The following is a 22,858-nucleotide window of genomic DNA, read 5'->3' as shown; positions in this document are numbered from 1 at the left end:
TAAAATGATATAAAAAATAAAAACAAGCTGGCAAACCAGACACTAAAAAAACCCATTAAAATTGGTATTGGATTCAAGGTCCGTTCTTGAATAATTAGCATATTCAACCACCTGTCTAAAATGTAGTTGTCCCAACTAATCATGTAAACATGGAACGAAATTTCTTATCAATTTGAGAGCCCTTTAATCAAATCTCTTGTTCCCAGGAATCCATGCAAGAATTCGATCTCATCATATTTCTGTAATTCTTTAATTTAAAGCCTGTAGTTTAGTTAATAATGCTCAAGCTATCTAAATTTCTTACTGTTGACATGCAAGATGTCAACATGACAGAAATTTGATTAAAGAATATGGTATTTCCTTGTAATCGGGTAATACTGTATTCTTTTTTTGGTAAACATTTTATTAGGGGCTCATACAACTCTTATCACAATCCATACATATACATACATCAATTGTATAAAGCACATCCATACATTCCCTGCCCCAATCATTCTCAAAGCATTTGCTCTCCACTTAAGCCCTTTGCATCAGGTCCTCTTTTTTATTTCCCCTCCCTCCCCGCTCCCCCCTCCCTCATATTTCTGTAATTTTGTTGGTAAGAACCAACCTCCGCTCACCTCTACAAGCCTGTAGAACTCCACAAATACATAAGAGACCTGAGAAAAGCTGTCAATCATCTTGACATAGTGGCTTTTTTGTGCACCAAAAGACATAATCTTTCCAAATGCTCACTGAATATTCAGCCGCGGAGAGCATGTGCTGGGGGTTAATACGAACTTTAAAAGCATAATAAAAGGAGTAAGAAATATGCATGGATTGTGATAAGAGTTGTATGAGCCCCTAATAAAATGTTTTTAAAAAAGGAGTAAGAAAAACTATGGTATATTTATCTATTAGCATAAAACACAGCAAACAACAACAAAGTGACATCACTTTTATGAGCAAAAAAAACACACATAAAATCTCACAGGCATTTTGCTGGCGAGATGAAGTCACGCCGGATAGTTCATACAGGTAGGTGCTGAGTACATAAAGTCCACGGATAGCTGTGTTAAGCTGGGTGGTCGAGAGAAACAAAACCACGGACACTCATACATGTTGGAGAAAGAACATTATAGCAAAAAGTAACAGTAGCAAGGAACTCTTCCCGCCCGGTCCAACTCAATTGTCTGCGTGCAACGCTGGCTGGAGCGATCTCCATAGTCACCTAGCCGCAGGTGCATGGCCCTGGGGTTGGCGTGGGAAGCAGGCAGAGTACAAGTGGGAGGGGGCAGAACATGGCAGTGTGCACACACGTGGAGGCTGGCTGCAGGATCAAAGACCCTCTCAGGGTCCATACAGAGACCCAGCGAGGATGAAGGTGAAGGGCGCAGGAGAAGGACATGCTCCTGGTCTCTCTCCTTTAAAGAGGCATCCAAGGGCACTGACTGGATTGTTAGAAGTTGAACGATATGAAAAATAAAAACAAGCTGGCAAACGAGACACCAAAAACAACGATTAAAATTGGTATTGGATTCAAGGACACCCTGTCCTGTCATTCAAATTTAACTCGACACAACATCCAAGGACCACAAATGCCCCAAACCTACTTCTGTCAATAACAGCCAAACCTTGGGGATGCAAAAGCACAGGTGAGGATTTTTTTTTAATGGTCTGGGAAATTTCCCTGTTGATCTCAGAGGCAGTTCTATGAGGACACTATATGTCCAGATAGGCAGCACTGATGGTGTCCTGGGCTGTAATCTGCATGGTCAGCGGTTCAAAACCACCAGCAGCTCCGTGGAAGAAAGGCGGGGCTTTCTACTCTCCTAAATCAGTTACAGGTGCAGAATCCCCCCGGGGGCTCTGTGAGTCAGCACTGACTGATGGAGGTGAGAGAGTATTCATCCACAGGGAAATATTCATCATATTATGCACTTAGGATGGCTACACTTTTATTTTCCAAGGGACCCCACTTTTTATCCACTGCCTTTCAGAATCACTACTCTGTTCCTGCCTCTCACCTGGGAAAACTCTCTGCAGGGTGGTGGCATGACCCTGAGGAGCTTCACCGTGGATTTGAGCAGTGTGTGCTGCTCCCAGGGAGAGATTCCTGACATGCAACTGCTAACAGACCGGAAACGGAACACAGAAGAGAGACTTAAACCATCCCCAAGAGGGAATATTGATGCGGAGCGAAAGAATTTGCTTTCTAGGGAACATGAGAAAATGTTCTCAAACGGCCAAATATGCAGAGAAAGACTTACTCGGTTCCCCAAGGGCATTATTGATGCTTGAAATCCGCGTGTCCGGTCATACAGTCATTGAAGATAATTTAGACTTATTATTGTATAATTATTATCCGCTTATGCTTCTATAAAGGAAACGAGCAGAGTCAAGGGTCACCGAGCTCACCGGTCCCCAGTTCGTGCGTTAGTGTTTCCCACACGGCAGCCTTTCGGCGACGCACCCACCGCCCGACAAACCGGAAGTGTGCATCCTCAGTAGGCGACCGGGCTCGCGGCTCCCGCGTTCGGCGGACCTTCCGGGTGTCCGCAGCGGGCCCGGTTCCCGCGCTGCTGCCCCGGGTCCGAGGCGCTGTCCGCGCCCGCGCCCCGCGCCCCGCGCCCCCGGCCCTTCCGGATCGTCCGCGCGACCCCCGCCCGCGGCCGGAGCTCTGGACCTCGGTGACGTCACAGGTTACAGCGTCCCCGCCGGGACCCCGGGGGTGGGGACTCGTGCAGAGTCGGGGACGCCGGGCTGTGCGTGCGTGTGTGTGTGTGTGTGTGTGTGTGCGTGTGCACGCTGGTCTGTGTGTGTGCACGCTGGTGTGTGTGTGTGCACGCTGTGTGTGTGCACGCTGGTGTGCGTGTGTGCACGCTGGTCTGTGTGTGTGCACGCTGGTGTGTGTGCACGCGGGTCTGTGTGTGTGCACGCTGGTGTGTGTGTGTGCACGCTGGTGTGGGTGTGTGTGTGTGTGCACGCTGGTCTGTGTGTGTGCACGCTGGTGTGTGTGTGTGCACGCTGGTGCGTGTGTGTGTGTGCACGCTGGTCTGTGTGTGTGCACGCTGGTGTGTGTGTGTGCACGCTGTGTGTGTGTGCACGCTGGTGTGCGTGTGTGCACGCTGGTGTGTGTGTGTGCACGCTGGTGTGCGTGTGTGCACGCTGGTCTGTGTGTGTGCACCCTGGTGTGTGTGCACGCGGGTCTGTGTGTGTGCACGCTGGTGTGTGTGTGTGCACGCTGGTGTGCGTGCACGCTGGTGTGCGTGTGTGCACGCTGGTCTGTGTGTGTGCACGCTGGTGTGTGTGCACGCGGGTCTGTGTGTGTGCACGCTGGTGTGTGTGTGTGCACGCTGGTGTGTGTGCACGCTGGTTTGTGTGCACGCTGGTGTGTGTCTGCACGCTGGTGTGTGTGCACGCTGGGGTGTGTGTGTGCACGCTGGGGTGTGTGTGTGCACGCTGGTGTGTGTGCACGCTGGTGTGTGTGTGCACGCTGGTGTGTGTGTGCACGCTGGTCTCTGTGTGTGTGTGCACGCTGTGTGTATGCTGGTGTGTGTGCACGCTGGTGTGTGTGCACGCTGGGGTGTGTGCACGCTGGGGTGTGTGTGCACGCTGGGGTGTGTGTGTGCACGCTGGGGTGTGTGCACGCTGGTGTGTGTGCGCGTGCTGGCGTGTGCGTGTGTGCATGCTGGGGTGTGTGTTTACGCTGGGGTGTGTGTGTGCACGCTGGGGTGTGTGTGTGCACACTGGGGTGTGTGCATGCTGGTGTGTGTGCGCGTGCTGGCGTGTGCGTGTGTGCACGCTGTGTGTGTGCATGCTGGGGTGTGTGTGTGCACGCTGGGGTGTGTGTGTGCACGCTGGGGTGTGTGCACGCTGGTGTGTGTGCGCGTGCTGGCGTGTGCGTGTGTGCACGCTGTGTGTGTGCATGCTGGGGTGTGTGTGCATGCTGGTGTGTGTGCACGCTGGGGTGTGTGTGCACGCTGGTGTGTGCACGCTGGTGTGTGCACGCTGGGGTGTGTGTGTGCACGCTGGTATGTGTGTGCACGCTGGTGTGTGCACGCTGGGGTGTGTGTGTGTGCACGCTGGGGTGTGTGTGTGCACGCTGGGGTGTGTGTGCGTGCACGCTGCTGTGTGTGTGTGCGTGCACGCTGGTGTGTGCGTGCGTGTGCACGCTGATCGCTCCTGGCTGGTGGCTGCAGGACCCGCGCTTTGTTTTATTCCCAGACAGTGTGGGTGCGGGTGGAGGCCCCTTTACAAAGGGAACAACGGGCTGGCTGCCTGCAAAGAGCCCGCCCAGGCCCAGCGAGGCCCAGCGTGAGCGTGATTACCAAGCGCGTGGCGTCCGCGGCTGCAGGACTGTGCTGACAGATGGCGCGTGGGGTGCAGAGGGCCTTCCAGTTGGGAAAACATGAGTGCGTTGCTCCCCCAGGCAGCTGAGAAACGGGGAATTCATTCTTTGATGGGAGAGCGGAGTGGAGCGGAGAAAACGGTGGGTGAGTGGGGTCGTGGGCGCCACAGCAAGGGGGTAGGGAGGTGCAGTGGGATCAGGTCTTTTAACATCGTGCCGCCTGTGGGGCCCTTTTGGAGACAAAAGCGTGATGTGCAGGAAGCAATTCCAGCAATTGCTAATGGGTTGGTTTTGTTGCTAAAAACCCCCGTGGTTGATCCTGTTAGGAGCAGGTTAAGGAGACTGGGAGGTGGCCTAGGAGCAGGGGTTGCTGGTCGTTGAGGAAGAGAGTGAAGTGGCTTCATTTACATGTATTTGCATTCAGGGCCTTGGAGCACTTCTCAGACCCAGTTTGGAGATGAGGAGGGAGGGAGAGAGAGAAGCAGGTGTGGAAGAGGGAGACGCCTCTTTAGAGGAACTTGCTTTTCTGCTGCGTTTGCATCATGGGTGATTTGCTGGAAGGTGGGAAAACCAAGCATGTGGGCACCCTTTCCGGTGTCTGTACCGTGGTCAGCTGAGGGGCTGGATGAGCCAGCAGGTCGTGCAGCTAAGCCTTCGTGCTCCAAAAAAAGCTGACTCTGGTCAGCGAAGAATTTTTCGGCGATGAGACATAAGTGAATCTTCACCTCCATTCTCAGGGCTGGACCCAGCTCCTCCACTAACCCCCATGAAGGAGCTACCTTGTGAGATGCATCATGTCTGCGTCTGGCGACTTCACAATGCCTGAGGGTTATCTGCAGATAAAAGCAAGCAGGTTCGGTAGCCCACCCACCGTCAAATGCAGCAGACTCTGTCTTTGAGAGGTTGGAGACGAGGTGCAGAAGGAGGCAGGGCTCCATCAGGAATGGGAAGTAGAGGGAGGCTTTATTGAGGCGAGGGAAAACTCCCGGGCGAGTTCGGCAACCCAACGAGTTAGGTCAGGGAAGTCCCACCTTGCCGATGAGGCGGTGGGACAGAGCGAATGGAGAATTTTTATCGCTTGCAGCTGCAGGGCCTTGACCCTGGGAAGTCATCTTGTTGTTTACAAACCTGCTCTCTGGGGTGCTGGAGAAGGGGCTGTACAAACCCGGCTCTTTGGGGTGTTGGAGCAGGAGCTGCACAGTTCAATAGGTCGTCCATCCTCCGGAGAGACTGGGAACGGGGGCTTTGAGGTTTCATCTTCCCAAGGAGCTGGAAAGGCGGTGGAGGCTGCCCGGTCCTGACTCGGCCCAAACAGATTTGACATCTCTTGTTGATACTGATCAGAGATGACTCCCCCGGGGGAGGGCTCAGGGGGTTTAGAGATCAACTAGCACTAGGTCAAGATGCAGACTCACGTCATAGCTGGTTTATTGTGTTACCTGCTTATGATATTACCTACTAACTGTGTCATATGGTATCTGTATGATGTGCACGGCTTATGGGAGATCTGTAAGCCCCCCTCTAGGCTCCCTCTCAGTCCTGACACGGGACGAGGAGCCCCCGGTGCCTCGCTGCCTGTCTGTCTGTCTTTAATATTTTCCAGAATCCCAGAGTTGCTCCTGAGGGCCCGTTCGAGCGTTGGGGAACCCCTCGCCCCGACACTTCACAGCTTCGTATTCGGTGGTGTCACCGTTTCATTTGCGTTACCAGCGGTCGCTCGGGAAAGGGAAAGAAAGCGATATTCATTCCAAAATCAATGGGAACGTTACCGATCACATATTACCGGGTGCACAGTGCAAAGATTAAGCACACAGTAACGAGGATTTTAGCCGCACGGAAAAAGAACCACGCGGAGCTCATAGACGCATTATTCCTGATCGTTCCCTTGTGTTAGTCCCCAAGCAGTACAGCGTGATTCACGCGGAACACACACGTTTGATATTAGACCCCAGCTTTCTGCAAGACGTCAGGTTCCATTTTCGAGCCTCATCAGGCCTGGTGGCTTCTCCTGCGGTGGGAAAGGTAAATCCCTTCGCGTGGGATCTCGTAGCCGGAAAGAAGAGGCCATGAGCTGTGTGCGAACACAGGAGGTGCATTGACACTGCTCCCCCCTGTATTACACATTCTGTCAGGGTGCAGCAGCTCCGTGAGCCTGGGAAGAAGCCGGCTTAGGCGACTGCTTTCTTCCTCAGCCCCACCTCCTTCCTCTGTGTGCAGAGCTCTCCTGTGATGCAGGAGAACTAGCCCACTCCGGGCTGGGCACCACGGCCAACTGCACGTCCGTAAACTTCAAGGAAAGACTTCACAACGCTCCTGAGTGCTGTCTGGATCCCACAGGACGCACCTGCCTGCAGACTGCCCTGTGCTCTCCCCGTAGGTACTCTCATCCCTCATCCGGAAGCGGCTTCCTGGGCTTAGAGACTGCATTCCCGGCCGCCCCCAAGACACGGGACATGGTGAGTCTTACAGAGAACTCCGTTTTTCTTACGCTCGGTGGGCAGGTCTGCACCTATTCTCGCCCCAGGCCTCCTTCCCCAGCTTCCGCTAAATGACTAGTGTATGTAACCGTCTGAAACCGCCTTTTACGCAAAAGCCTACAGAAATAGAACATTTAAATAAACCTTTGTGTCCTACACGGAAGACAGATTTCACCTTTGCTTCGTATCCTGTAAACCGTCTCTAAAAGGTGCATGAATAGCAAGTCCATTCTGATTCACCCTGACCCTCTAGCCGGGCAGAGCTGCCCCTGTGGGATTCCAGGCTTTGACATCTTTGTTCCTGGAGGCAGCTTAATGCTTCCTCTGGCCAGGCGGCAGCAGGGTTTGAACTGCTGGCCTTTGCATTCGTAGCCCGGTGCGTGCACCAGGGCACTGCCAGCTTTCCCTAGGCCGGACCCAGAGGTTGGTTTCAGTCCTTGGCTTTTGCTCTGGGAATAATTCTCTGTAGCTCAGCGGTTCTCAACCTGTGGGTCTTGACCCCTTAGGGGGTCAAAGGACCCTTTCACAGGAGTCGCCCGATTCATAAAATTAGCAAAATGACAGCGATGAAGCAGCAACGAAGATAATGTTATGGGGTGGGGGTGGTCTCCAGCCTTGAGGAGGTGCATGAAGGGGCCGCGGCGTCAGGAAGGCGGAGAACTGTTGCTGTGGAATCTTGGCCGTGAGGGCTCAGCAGTTTGTCCTGTCACCTAATTTCCTGAGCTCAGAGCTGGCACGACTCACCTAGTGTGTGGCGTCTACCTACTAGTCCATTGTGATGGCAACACAGGAACTCACAGGGAAAACTCCAGAGGACAGGGCTTCCTGGGAGTGCTCACGAGCTGTAATGCTGCTAAGAACTGCCTCGGACTGTGCTGTACCAGGACGGCCTTACAAAGTTAGGTCCGCTAAACCGTGCCCACAGAGGAATGCCCACCCCCGCTGTGAGCTCTCACTTCAATGCCCTGCGCTCAAGCTCGTGAGTCAGCAAACCAGCTTCGGAATCAGCAACCCCGTCTCAGCTCCTCTACGGCTCCCCAAGTCCAGCTTCTGCAACTAAGTGCCCACAAGCATGGCACTCCCCAAGCCGCCCTCCTGCATGAAGGCCTCTCCTTGCTCTGCGCTTGGGAATCTCCACGCTCGGGATCCGGGCTCTGTTGCTGCTCCCCAGATGGTCGGCATCTAAGAGGGTCTCTGGCCAAGCATCCTGCGTCCAGAGGACACTTCTCAGGGGTCTGGCTCCCTTACTGCACAGCAGGATAACACTCCTGGGAATCCTGCTTGCAATTACTCTCAGGTGGATCCTGCCAGTGTCTCCCCTACCTTTTTCCCAGACCCAGGCAGGGAAAGGTCCTTGGGTGGAAGTTAGAGACTTGGGGCTGAAAGAGCCTCAAATACTCACTGCCCGTGCGTGTGCGTTCGCGTGTTTCCCGTGAGGTTCGGAGTGGCAACTTAAAAGACTCTGTACCAGCGGTTCTCCACCTTCCTAACGCCGCGGCCCTTTCACACAGTTCCTCAAGGGGAGGGGACCCCCAACCATCACATTGTTTTCGTTGCTACTTCATCTCTGTCATGTTGCTACTGTGGTGAATTGGTCGACCCCTGTGAAAGGGTCGTTCAAGTCCCTGAGGGGTCTCGACCCACAGGCTGAGAAACTGCTGTGCTGGAGCAAGCCAATAGGTAGAAGCCTTAATTTGTATGTCGTGGCCTTACTGCGGTGTTTATTTTCATATTTTATTTTTTGTTTTTTTATTTTATTAGGGGCTCCTACAACTCTTATCACAATCCATACATACATCAACTGTGTAAAGAACGTTTGTACAATCATTGCTCTCATCATTCTCAAGGCATTTGCTCTCCACTTAAGCCCCTTGCATCAGGTCCTCTTTTTTTCCCCCTCCCTCCCCTTTCCCCCCTCCCTCGTATGCCCTTGGTAATTTATACCTCGTTATTTTGTCATATCTTGCCCTATCCGGAGTCTCCCTTCCCCCCCCTTCTCTGCTGTCCCTCTCCCAGGGAAGAGGTCACATGTGGCTCCTTGTAATCAGTTCCCCCTTTCCAACCCACTCGCCCTCCACTCTCCCAGCATCGTCCCTCACACCCTTGGTCCTGAAAGTATCATCCACCCTGGATTCCCTGTACCTCCAACCCTCATATGTACCAGTGTACAGCCTCTGCCCTATCCAGTCCTGCAAGGTAGAATTCGGATCATGGTAGTTGGGGGGAGGAAGCATCCAGGATCCGGGGGAAAGCTGTGTTCTTCATCGATACTACCTCACACCCTAATTAACCCATCTCCTCTCCTAAACCCGTCTATGAGGGGATCTCCATTGGCCGACACTTGGGCCTTGGGTCTCCACTCTGCACTTCCCCCTTCATTCACTATGGTATATATTTTTTTGTTCTGATGATGCCTTATACCTGATCCCTTCAGCACTTCATGATCACACAGGCCGGTGTGCTTCTTCCATTTGGGATTTGTTGCTTCTGAGCTAGATGGCCACTTGTTTACCTTCAAGCTGAGCCCTTCATAATTTATAAATTGTTATTTTGTCATATCTTGCCCCGTCTGGCGTCTCCCTTCACCCCCTTCTCTGTTGTCCGTCCTCCAGAGGGGAGGTCACATGTAGATCCTTGTAATCGGTTCCCTCTTTCCAACCCACTCACCCTCCACTCTCCCAGCATCGCCACTCTCACCCTTGGTCCTGAAGGATCATCCGCCCTGGATTTCCTGTGTTCCCAGTTCCTATCTGTGCCAGTGTGCATCCTCTGGTCTAGCCAGATTTGTAAGGTAGAACTGGGATCATGATAGTGGGGGGCGGGGCAGACAGGGGGCAAGCATTTAGGAACTGGAGGAAAGTTGTATGTTTCATCGTTGCTACACTGCACCCTGACCGGCTTGTCTCCTCCCCGTGACCTTTCCATAATGGGATGTCCAGTTGCCTTCAGATGGTCTTTGGTCCCCACTCTTCACTCCCCCTCATTCACAATGACATGATTTTTTTTTGCATGATGCCTGATACCTGGTCCCTTCAACACCTCGTGATCGCACTGGCCGGTGTGCTTCTTCCATGTGGGCTCTGTTGCTTCTGAGCTAGATGGCCGCTTGTTCACCTTCAAGCCTTTAAGACCCCAGACGCTATCTCTTTTGATAGCCGGGCACCATCAGCTTTCTTCACCACATTTGCTTGTTCACCCACTTTGTCTTCTGTGATCTTGTTGGGAAGGTGAGCATCATGGAATGCCAGTTTAATAGAACCAAGTTTTTTTTTTGTTTTTTTAGAACCAAGTGTTCTTGCATTGAGGGAGTACTTGAGCTGAGGCCCAATGTCCATCTGCCACCTTAATACTAAACCTATAAATATGTGCACATAGAGCTATTTCCCCATCATCATCTATAAATATATTTGCATATGGACATGCCCTTATCTAGACCTCTATAAATGTCCTTTGCCTCCTGGCTCTTTCCTCTATTTCCTTCAACTTTCCTCCTGTCCCACTATCATGCTCAGCCTTCATTTGGGTTTCAGTAATTCCTCTCGGTGACCTTATTTTCATATTTTCTTCCGTGCATTTCCGATGCTACTTTTGTTTTTCTACTTTCCCAAACATGCCTGCTTACTCTGCTGCGGTCCACTTGTGTGCTGAGTATCAGCCGTCTGTCCTGCGCATGAGCCTCGTAGAGCCCACGGGCTCCTGTGGGAACTTGTTAAAATCAAGGGACTCTGGGGAATCTCCAAACACACACGAGCTCGTGGGTGTGGAAACCTTGGCACAGCCGTTTACAAAGCACAGCCGCTCAGGACAGGGGCCCTCTTCTTTGTGTGCTGCCTGGTGGAATGAATGGGAGCATCGGTGATGGTGTGAAAATATGTAATCTGGCCTCTCCGGTGAAAAGCACCTGTTCTGGCTCTTAAACTCAGAGTTTGCTGAGCCGCCAGGACGAATAAGAGACGACAGAGACAGCTGGCTTCACCGTGTCCCTGAGAGGTGACAGTTTCCTATGTGCAAACTGTGTGTTTTGGCACGCCACAGTGCACTTGACCACCCGTGGTCTCCCGACTCAAGAGGAAGCTAATAGCCTGCTCCTACTCACACGATAGATAAAGATCGAATTCGTCAAGGTCTGGGCTTTCTTAGATCCACACGCACCCCTCACGCGGAAGCAGCAGTCGAGGGATCCAACGGCACGTTGCCTTGGGAACGTCTGCTGCTGCACAAGACCTCTGTACAGCGTTGAAAAGCATGGACGTCACTTCCAAGACTGAGGTGCAGCCGACCCGTGCCATCGCCTCACGCGCATCCGTAAACTGGGCATTGAGTGAGGAAGTCCAGGGAATAACCGAGTCTTTTGAATTGTGATAAATTGGCAAAGAACGTTGGAAGCACCAGGGTCCGTCAGAGGCACAGACACATCTGTCTTGGGAGAAGTACAGCCACAATGATCCTTAGAATCCAGGAAGGCAAGGCTTCCTGTCCTGTCTTGGAGCATCTTCTCCGAAGAGACCAGTTTGTGAGGGAAGAGAGCATGCTTGGTAAGATAGGCAACAACGGGGAAAGAGGACGGAGCGGAATGAAATGGAGCAACACAGTGGCTGCAAACGTGCTCTCAGACGTCGGAGATGGTGACGGTGGCACAGGACCCGGCGGTGTCCGGTTCTGTTGGGTGCAGAGCACCTGTGGGTCAGAACCGACCAGGTGGAACCTCTCAGCAACAGCCTGCACAGCGTCCACTCTTCCTGGCCAGGACTCTCCACGGGCTCAGGTAGCCGTGTGTGCCTCCAGGTGTGAGGGAATGTGGGGAGAGGAGCCTGTAGAACAGTGGTTCTCAACCTGAGGGTCACGACCCCTTTGGGGGCCAAACGACCCTTTCATAGGGGCCGCCTAGGACCATCAGAAATCACCTACTTCCCCGAGACACTACTTCTGTGTCCGTCTCCAGGCAGGTCCACCCACATAGGAGACCGTTACCCAGGCGACACCATGCTTCAAGACAAAATCTCATTTATTTGTCATTAGAAATAAATATTTCACAGTCTATCATGAAATATTGATTTTACAATGAATATGAAATAAATATTTCTCGGTCTATCATGACATTGTTTTTGCAACGAATCACTGCTTTTAAGTATTTTCCGTTTGTAGCAATGAAAACACATCCTGCCTATCAGATATTTACATGGTGATTCATAACAGTAGGAAAATGACAGTGATGGAGTTGCAACGAAAGTAATTTTGATGGTTGAGCGGGTGGGTCACCACATGAGGAACTGTGTTCAAGGGTCTCGGCACAAGGAAGGTTGAGAACCACTGCTCTAAAGGGCTGGTGTGCCGATCTGCTTTGTAGGCTTCCTGGGCCAATTTAGCAGATAACCCTTTCTCCTTCAACTTCACAAATTAAAATATTTGTGGACAAAAATGTGTATGTTGCAAACCATTTGCCAAAGCAGTGAAACGTCCGTGTATAACGATGGTACTTCTGTTGTGTTACGTGGTCAGGGTAGGATAGATGTGCTACCTGTTTCAGTCAGTAAAGGTGTAAGGGTTTCCCGTTCTGGTTTCCGAAAGGTACTGTTCTTTGTAGTCTTATCGAGAGAGAGAGAGAGAGAGAGAGAGAGAGAGAGAGAGAGAGAGAGAGAGGGAGAGAGAGACAGAGAGAGAGAGAGAGAAAGGGGGAGAAAGGGGGAGAGGGCTGATTGCTGTACAGTTTGCTTGATGTTTCGAAATAGCGAGCGTTGAGGGGTTGATTAGGGTTTGCATGTTCCCGGTCACGATTGGCCTCCTCCTTCTTCTCTACGAAAGAGACAGAACCTTGACTCTGAAGGTTAGTTGACCTGTAACAATTGATGGTGTGAGTGGGACTGTGGAAAGCGTCATCAAGTGCTGAAAGAACAAACAACTCTGCTTCGGGGAAACCACAGCCCCCGAGGGGCAAGGATGGCAAGATTCCGTCTCGCGTGCTTTGGAGATGCCAGTCTTTGGGGGAAGACGTCGTGCTTGGTGAAGTAGAGGGCCAGCAGGAAGGCTCTTCTATTGAAATGAGTATTAAAAAAAAAGGGGGTGGGTGGGGATGCCCTTGACAAAGTGGGTGTCAATACAGTGTTTCATGCTGCTGTCTGCAGGATCCAAGAACCAGCTCTGTCCACCCACTGAGAGTCCTGAGATTGAAGTTGTTTGCAGCCCGATCGTGGAGAACATATATTTTAATGGTTGTTGGAAATCTGGGAGAGACAATAGAATGCACGAGGGAGTCAGTGGTGTTTGAAGAATGGGTATGGCTGAAGGCTCTGCCTTAGGGTAGACCTTGGTTGAATACTGAGCCTCGTGTACGTCGACCTCCAGCCTCATGAAGGCACATGCTACCTCGCTGATCCGACTCTGTGGGTTGTTTTAGGACTCAGTGGTTGTTGAAGATGTTTCCATCGTCTTCAGCCAGGAAGAGTGGGCTCTGCTGGACCCTGCAGAGAGGAAACTCTACAGAGATGTCATGATGGAGACTCTGGCAAACCTGGCGTCAGTAGGTACGAATGCCTGTCCTTTTAAAAGGTGTTTACTGAGCGAAAGGATTTCCCTCATCGACGTTGCACTACAATTTGTGTGAAAGAATTGAGAACACACTGTTAACGTGGTGTGGCCCCTTAGTCTTTCAGAGCTCATGGGTCCTGGCGTCTTCATGTTTTTTTCTGAACTTAAAGCTCCCGTAACGGTTTAATGTTTGCTAGAATATTCATTGGCTCCTCCAGTGATCGCTTGGGGGCCCAGAGAGGTTTGTTGGTTTGAGACTTTGAACAGAGCTGTACTATCTGACTGAAGGTTTTAAGTGCTTATCTTGCTGAAAGTAACTCACACCTGTCTGTCTGCAGAGACCCGGAAGAGGGCAGTATTGGTTCAGGGTCAAAATAATGTTCACTGTTCTACCCTGTCTTCCCTGCTGCCATCCATCGTGACCCACCTTTCAGTTCCACCCCTTGTTTTCCCAGACGAACCAGGGAAAAGTTGACTTTCCTGATTTGGGCAAGTTCCTCTCACACCTGTCGTCATGGGAATTCCCTTCCTGAGCACAGTGGAGATAGAACCTATCCAGGAAAACTGTGTCAAGAAGCACTAGGGAAGCAAGAATTCTTTGAAGACGGCATGGACGAAATGACTTTGGAATTAGCTAGGAAAGGCCTCTTGTGGGTTGAAGTTACAACCTCACAGATACCTGAGCTTATTGCTGTCCTGATTTGGGCAAGGCCTCTCTCACCCGTGGCCATGGGGCCTCCCTTCCTTTTTTATGTTATATGTACTTTATAGCTAGTGTTTTCATTGGTTCTCCTACCTCACCTGTGCGTGTTATGATCTCTCTCAGTCCTTAAAGTATTTCTGACTAGCTTTTCAGCCCTTCCCAAAGTGCTGACACTGGGAAGTTTCGTCAAGTCTTTCTCCGGTTCAATGACCGTCAGTTCCCTACTCATTGTGTTCCTCCTAGTTTCGTGTTGTATGCCTCACCTTGAATCACTGGGTCAAGCCTCCCAAAACCGTAAAGAAGGAGCCATGTCGTCCAGTGAACATGTCATGGGCCAGTCCGTGGAGACTAACACCTGGTCCCCCGTATTGGGAGAAACCTGGGAATCACGTGGTATTAAGGAGCAACGTAAAAGTGAGGGGATAGGTTTCAGGTGAGTGGCTAACAGGTGGGGTGGGGTGGGGAGCAGATTCCAAGGGCACAATAGAAAGTAATTTTGTCAACATATGTACAAATATGCCTGATACAATTGATGTATGGGTTGTTTTAAGCATTGTCAGAGCCCCCAATAAGATGATTTTTTAAACATTTTTAACCATAAATGTATTGGACTATAATTAAATGCAATATTTAAAATTTTTAATTATTCAATAAAATGATCTTTTAATTTTAAAAATAGTGCTAAGTTTCTGTGACGATAACACGCGCACACATATATCTATACATACTTGGACTTTGAAATGGTTGGTGTGGAACTAGGATTTGCTGAACTAAATAAGGTTTACGTATTGCATCCTCTGAAACGTGAGACTGGTCAGTGTACAATCTTGGAAATGTTACAATAGGGTTAATTAACAGTGTGCTGCATATGTTTAACAGAAACCAATATTCTAGTGCTAGTCTCACCTGTGTAAGAAAGAAACACTGAAGCTGTGTCCACACTTGAAGTTAGCAGTGGAATGCGCCACGTCCAGTATTTTCTTCTGATTATCCGTTTCCTGCGTGGATTCTGAAAGTTTCAAGTTTGCGATTAGGATTCTGGAAAGAATCGTATTCAAAATGATTCGGTCTTCTGCCATCTGTGAGCAGTTCGCCTCTGTTTCCTACCTGGGCGTAACTATGTCAGGGCAGAGACTTATTTACAACGTGTTACCTTCGCTGCCCTCATTTACGATGTCAAGAGCTGAACTATTACAAACTGGCCGAAATGCCTGCTGAATAGTAAGATCTCCACCAGTCTATTTATTAGAGGTTTCGAAAAGTTAAAAATTTCCCATTGTCTTTTAATTCTATTTTTCCATAATCTCTTTGAAGCTGCTTTGTATTTTTATAAGAATAAACATAGGTGTAAAATCAGGCTCTCTACTAGCATGGTGGCAACGTGTTGGGCTGCTAACCACAAGGACCACAGTTCAAAATCACTAGCCTCTCTAAGGGAAAAAGATGAGGCTTTGTACTCCCATAAAGATTTACAGTCTCAGAAATAAGATTTACAGACTCAGAAACTCACAGGGGGCAGTGCTAGCTATAAGTCATCACCAATTTAATGGCAGTGAGTTTGGTTTGGAAATGTTTCGTTATGAATTACGAGAATTTTGGCCTTACATGATTTTCATAATTAGGAGTAAAACAATTGAGTGGTGAAAACATGTTTCCCTTGAACACAGTGACCAGGTAACCTCAGAGAACAGCAAACGTGATGCCAGTATTTTTGCCAGATGGCTGATATTGTGAACCGTGAGACTGGTTAGGTTCAGAACTAACAGCATGTTGCGTATTTTTAACAGAAATCACGCAGTCGAGAACCTTTGCGTAAGTAATGAAGTCAACCTGTTTGGGAAAATACCTGGTCAAATTCCAGACTTCACTGTCCTGCAAAGAAATCCTGCAGAAGAAAGTACTTTTGAAAGTTGGGAATCAGCAGCAGAGTTCCTGGATGGCTCTACACACAAGCATCCAACCTTAGCTCACGCCGGATGCCGTCTCTGTCGGTGTGATGGATGTGGAGAAAGATGCAGTGGTCCCTGTAAAACTCTTAATACAGAGACATCCAGTCCATGTCAGGTATGTGGTAAGAACTGCATTTGGGATTCTGTGACAACATTCACTGGTGAGAAATGCTGTCGATGTATTGATGGAATGAAAGGTACCTATAGTTTCTCCTCCTTTTGGACGGAGCTCAGCGGTCGGAAGTGTGCATATAAAGATTATTGTAAAACCGGTAGCTCTTCATGCCTTATTTTACGGAAAATGTTTAGCAAGAGGGCTAAGCCTTGTAAATGTGGGGTATGTGGGAAAGCCCTTAGTGATTCCTCGGGCCTTACTAAGCACAGAAGAACTCACAGTGGAGAGAGGCCTTATGTATGTAGCCAGTGTGGGAAAGCCTTCAGTGATTCTTCTGCTCGTACTAAGCATATAAGAGCACACACTGGAGAGAGGCCTTACGAATGTAAGACGTGTGGGAAAGGCTTCAGTCGCTTGTCCCACCTCCCTACGCATATAAAGACGCACACTGGAGAGAGGCCTTAGATGTGTAAGGAATGTGGGAAAAGCTTCAGGCATTCCTCAAACCTAAGTGCCCATAGGAAAACTCACACCGGGGAGCGACCTTTTGAATGTGAGGAGTGTGGGAAAGCTTTCCGTCGTTTGTTAAACCTGACGACGCACAGGAGAATCCACAGCGGAGAGAAGCCTTACGAATGTAAGGAGTGTGGGAAAACCTTCAGGAGTTCCCTCTCCGGCCACATCCGAACTCACAGTGGAGAGAGGCCTGATAAATGCAAAGAGTGTGAGAAAGTGTTTAGACACGCTGCCACCCTGAGTGCGCACAGGAAGACTCACACCGGTGAGCGGCCTTATGGATGTGAGGTTTGTGGGAAAGTGTTTAGTCGTTTGCTACACCTGACCACTCACAGCAGAAGTCACACCGGAGAGAGGCCTCATGAATGTCGGGAATGTGGGAAGGCCTTCAGCAGTCCCTACTGTCTCTCTGGGCACATAAGACTCACAGTGGGGAGACACAGTGTGGAGAAGCCTTATGAATGTGGGAAAGCCTTTAGTCAGTCCAAAACCCTCAGCACACATAAAAGAATTCACAACAAAGGGAGGTATTATGCAGGGGAAAGTGGGAAAGCCTTTGGCGGGCCTAACTCAGATCTCTGTGCATTCAAGATCTCATGCTGTAGATGCTTTGTGAATGTACGGACCACGAGAAAGGCTAGGAATTTCCCCAGCTTCACTGTGCGTAGTAAAGATTGACAACGGGGAGATTAAGTCAAAAGTGAGATTTTACAACGCCATTACTGTGATAATTTTGAAGAAATGGGTTCTCCAATTTTTTTCTAAGCTCTGAGGATATTAACCACACGATTGGCAGTTCATTGAGACTGTCCTAGTCTAAATGTGCAGCCTCAAAGCCTCGAGCGTTTCTGCTCTGACCTACAAGGCCCCTCTGAGTTGGAAGGTATTGAACGTGTGTGTGCTGTACTATCAAAATTCAAATTATGAAAATTTCTGGTTAAAAAGAGTTTTTTCTGGGAGTTTGATATACCTTTGAGAGGAAAAGATGCTTACTTTTTGCCTTTTTGGCCAAATGACCGTCTCGTTGCGACCATGGGGTTGTCCACATGCGTGTGTGTTCGTTGCCTTCTCAGAGTTTGGCTGTAACAAAGAAGGTTGTAGGGAACCGTCTTGAACAAAGGTGGTTTCATACTTTCAGAGATTTTTACAGTAGAACCCCGGTGCTCAACTGCATCAGAACTTGAGGCAAAATGTCGAGGAAATTTTGCATCGGAGCGCAAACAAAACAGGAACACACGCGCGTGGTTTTTGCAAACAAAAGCAGTTTACGTTTCTGTCACTGGGCATTCGTTGGCGTATTAGTACGGGTTGTTTAAACCTTTTGCGGCTGTGTTCCAAGCGTTTTGCTATCATCTTCTTAGTTTTTTGTGACTTTTTGTACTGTTTTTAGATTAAAAACATGGGTCCTAAGAAAGCCGTTGCAGACACGCACAAAAGGAAAACGGTAAGAACCACAATTGAACTGAAGAAAGAGATTATTCAAAAGTACGAAAGAGGCATCCGTGTGACTGATTTAGCGTCCCGGTTTAACTTGCCGAGATCCACCATCAGTACGTTTTTAAAGCATAAGGAGGCAATAAAAAGTGCCAGCGTTGCTAAGGGAGTTACAAGTTTGACGAAACAGAGGCCCCCCTTAATCGATGAAGTGGAAAAACTGCTGTTGGTTTGGATCAATGAGAAACAACTCACTGGGGAGAGTATTTCCGAGGCTGCTATTTGTGCTAAAGCTAGAACCTTGCATGCTGATCTTCTGAAAATCAAGCCCGGGTCAAACACTGGTCCCGAACACGGGTTTTTGGCCAGTAGGGGCTGGTTTGATAGGTTTAAGAGAAGAAGTGGCATTCCTATTGTTGCACGGCGGAGAGAGGCAGGAAATGCTGACGGAAAAGCTGCGGAAAGGTACGTGAAGGAATTCCAGCATTTCATCGACAGAAATGGCTTTATGCCAAATCAAATCTTTAATTGCGATGAGACCGGGCTCTTTTGGAAGAGAATGCCAAAGAGGACCTGTGTTGCAAGGGAGGAAAGGAAATTACCAGGCCACAAACCGTTCAAAGACAGGCTCACTTTGTTACTGTGTGCAAATGCAAGTGGCGATTTGAAAATAAAGCCTCTGTTGGTCTACCACTCTGAAAATCCTCGGGTTTTTAAGAAGCATGACGTTGCGAAGAGCGAGTTACATGTGATGTGGAGGGCGAATGCCAGGGCTTGGGTCACCAGGCGTATTTTCAGGGAATGGGTTTGTGAAGTGTTTGCCCCCAGTGTAAAAAAGTACCTTGCAGAACACGATTGGCCCCTCCGGGCAGTTCTCGTGTTAGACTGTGCCCCTGCGCATCCCCCAGACATGGAATGTGGGTTAGCAGACGAATTTAGCTGGCTGAAAATAAAATTTTTGCCCCCCAGAACCACCTCACTCATACAGCCCATGGGCCAGCAGGTCATTTCTAATTTCAAAAAATTGTACACGAAGGCATTGCTCCAGAGGTGTTTCGAAGTGACCAGTGAAACTGGCCTAACCGTGGCTGATTTCTGGAAGGAGCATCTTCATATTTTGAGCTGTGTTCGGCTGATAAACAAAGCATGGGCAGATGTGTCCAAGAGGACTCTGAGAGCAGCGTGGAGAAACCTGTGGCCTGGCGGGGTTCTTCTTGGGGACTTTGAAGGTCACGGTGCCCCTAGTCTGCTACAAGATGACCCTGAAGCTGAGCCCCTTTCTCTGCCTGACCCAGATGTGGAGGACATTGTTTCTGTGGCCAAGTGCATGGGCTTGGAGGTCAGTGCTGATGACGTTGAGGAGCTGATTGAAGATCACAGCCCTGAACTCACAACGGAGGAACTCCAGGAGCTTCAGCAGCAGCAGGTGTTGGCTGAGGAGCCGTCTGGAGAGGAGGAGACCCAGAGGGAGTCAGAAATCAGAGAAATGTTGCTTCATTGGGAGAGAGTCCAAGAATTTTTTGAAAAGAATCACTATGATAAGGAGCTGGTTAACCGTGTCACTGACATTGTTGAGGATAATTTAGTAAACCCTTTCAGAAAACAGCTAAGGAGAAACCAACAGCAGACCACAGCGGACAGATTTTTGTTTTTCAGAGAAACCCAGCCACGTGCGAGGGAAAAAAGGCAAAGAAGGGGAAAAACTGCAAAGCAGCTGCCAGTTGATTTTATGGAGGCGGATTCCCCTTCCAAACAATGACTCTCCCATTCCTGTGTCCAGAGATCCAGATCGCCACCCATCTGAATGTGTGTGCCATCCTGCAGTTGTTAAAAACTTTGTTAATGTCGTGTTTCTCATTTAAATTACAGTATTTAATGCTGAACGTCTTTACTTTGAAATTTTATGTGTCACGTTTTGTATAAAAATAGGCGAGGCTGGGGTATAAAAAGGCAGAGTTGAGAACAGATGAATCCGTTTTCAGTTATTTCTTCTGGGAAAAACGGATTCGGAACGTGACCGCATCGCGTGTTAACGCTCCTTCTGCAACGGATGGGCGTCGAGGTGCGGGATTCTGCTGTCTATAACAGCAGTGCCGTCTAAAGGGAAAAGGGTTTAATGTTTGTGCTTTGACCAAAGGACATTCTCGTTGTGACCATGGGGTTGTCCACATCCGTGTTTGCGCGTTGCTTTTTCAGATTTTGTTTGTAACAAGGTTCTAGGAAAGAGTCTTGAATAAACGTGACTTTGGAATTTTGGAAATCTTTGTTGACATTATTGTTCATAAAATGAAATACACCCACCTTGCATGTGGTGGAAAACGGTTTTGTTTTATTTCAGTGTTAATGTATTTCCCGCTATCATTTTCCTAGTTGTAAGCATGTGGGGGTGGATTCTGACCTCTCAGTTTGAAAGGAGAATTAAACTCATCATTGACCGTGTCTGATTTCTATGATGTAGACCTTGTACCTGCCTCTCCTAGCGACTTTCTTTTACCAATTTTAATACCAACTGCCCTTTCCATAGCACTCCCTGCCTCCCTTTTGGGTTTTATAACTGATGGCATGTCTACAAACAACTCACAGGCAAAACTGAAGCTTACAGGGTTTGTTACAGAAGTTAACATGTTACGATGAAGCATCAGCAGTGCTCAGGAAACAGCTATTTGGTCAGAACTGTCTCCATGGGAACAGGAGATACACACTCCGTAAATGCCTTGGCTGCAGCTTCAACAAGCATTCCCCGGGTGTTCTTTTGCCCGTGTAAATGACACCCTGCTTCCACACATAGCTAGGGTCTTCCAGCCTGGGCTGAGGCATTGTGAATGCTCCTTCCGCCGTATGTGGGTTTGGGGAGTTTCGGGTGTGCTAGTTTCTCAGTGTTGATGGTCTTGGTAGCCCAGCTCACTACCAATCCATGAGAAGCCAGAAGGATCCCCTTCATCAGAAAGTTTCCTGTTAAGCTGGCCACGTGCAGAAAGAAGCAGACTACATCCCTATCTCTGAGCCCCCAGATACAAATAAAATACTATCTCTGGGATTAATTCTAGGTCAATTCTTTGATTTCATGACACCCCTTGGGGTTTAGACCACATACATCTTCTAGCCATGCCCGCTGTCTTGCCTTCTTCACGCACAGACTCTCAGCCTGGCACAAAGCAGCATTCCAGAGCTGCTTACGCACTGCTTGTAAATGCCCAGAGAGCACTCCACTGTGTGAGAAGTCTCAGCTTGAACACTCCCCACTCGAGCTATGGGGTTAGCAAACCTAGCTGCCCCAGTTAAGCTCCCGCTGACAGTGCGTTCTGCTAGGTAGCCTCAAGTCTCTAGGCCCTTGGCTTGCTCCATTCACGGGCAAGGACTTCAACTGCTCTTGTCTCATCCGATCCTTGGATTACGAAGGAGTTCTTTTCTTAAATCTGTGTTTAAATCAAATGGGTATGTTAGCCATACCGTTAGGCACATTTTATATTCTAAAATCAGTTATCAGATATTACATACTCCAATGTTACATAATCTAGTGTCCACTTGAGACTGTTAAATGTGAAGGGGTGGAGTTTAGCCTGTCAATCAAATCACAGCTTAATCTTATTTGGGGGCCACTAAGGAGATAAATAGTTCACTAGAGGCCATACACACACTGCTTCATCTTCCTGTTGGCAAGACACACGGAGCAACACTGACGGAGCTGGAGGAGCCACGTGGAGGCCACGCCAGTGCTGAGATGCTTCTACCACCACTGGATCCACAAGACTTTCCACCCACTGCCCTGTGGTCATCCTGCATTTGACATCATCGCATGTGGTGCATGAGTCTGAAGAGGAATTTACAGATTGTTATTGGACATATGGGCTAATATCGGACTTATGGACTTGATCTGAGCTGGGATGTTTTCTCAATATTCAGCTGTTCTTGTATAAAAAGCTCTTTTTTTACACACATACGAGTGTCTATGAATTTGTTTTTCTAGTCTACCCAGACTAACACAGTGGGTCATACCACCCCTTCCAAGGAGCTGTAAGAGCAGATACCGACACTTTATTTCAGATTATGGGCTACAGCTTAAAAGTTTTTAATTACAAAGGCGTGATCAGATTTTTTTTTTTACTGCTTTAGCTATTATTTTAAGCTTAATTTATTCCCGAGCCATGAGTTTTTGCTTCTTCAGTTTCTTCTGGGAGATCTTTTTCTTCTGTGCAACCTCCTCTTCTGCTTTGGGAATGATCTGTTCCTTCTCAGTCAGGATCATGTCAGTGTGGCAGGGGAGCTCCTGTGTGGGTTGATCCGACCTTGAGCTCTGTGAGTCCGGCAGCGCATCTTGGGGGCTTTGTTCACCTGGATGTGCTCAATGGCCAGAGAATCCACGTCTGAACCCTTCAGTTTAGCATGACTTTCTGCATTTTTAAGCATGTGAAGAAAAAATTCAGCACTCTCTTTGGGCCACCGACCCTGGTCCAATCCCACTGTTTGGCCTGGACACACCTACCAACACCACCATTGTACCGTCAGAAAGGCACACAATGCTTCTGCAGAGTGACGTCTTTCACATATTTGGTGGCTTTCCGGATGTGCATGCCTTTGATGGCTTGAGCAGTTTCACGGCGGTTCTTGAAGTGGACCCAGAGGGCCGAACCTCTTGATTTGCAGGATTTTGTAGGGTTTTCTGGGTCAAGTGATAGTGAACCATTTTGGCAGGTCATCTCAGGTCGCTACAGTTAGAGCAATCAGATTTTTTTTTTCCAAAACAGGGCAGGTGGCCAAATAAGTGTGGTTACCTGTGATGTAGAGTGTACTTTTTGAAACTTCATGAAT

At 49.0% G+C, this 22,858-nt stretch overlaps 1 long non-coding RNA gene and 1 pseudogene across 1 annotated transcript; both read left to right on the top strand.

Moving 5' to 3' along the window:
- Window positions 1–4,211: 4,211 nt before the first annotated feature.
- LOC142434313 (uncharacterized) lies at window positions 4,212–21,926 on the top strand. Its single transcript, XR_012781142.1, has 5 exons — window positions 4,212–6,786; window positions 13,202–13,328; window positions 14,279–14,468; window positions 15,823–16,099; window positions 18,006–21,926. It is a non-coding gene; the product is annotated as an uncharacterized LOC142434313 (long non-coding RNA).
- LOC142434312 (uncharacterized) lies at window positions 16,137–17,987 on the top strand (annotated as a pseudogene).
- Window positions 21,927–22,858: the final 932 nt, after the last annotated feature.

Source organism: Tenrec ecaudatus, chromosome X (assembly GCF_050624435.1).
Source record: "Tenrec ecaudatus isolate mTenEca1 chromosome X, mTenEca1.hap1, whole genome shotgun sequence".
Lineage (NCBI taxonomy): Eukaryota > Metazoa > Chordata > Mammalia > Afrosoricida > Tenrecidae > Tenrec > Tenrec ecaudatus.
This window is presented reverse-complemented; position numbering and strand designations above follow the sequence as displayed.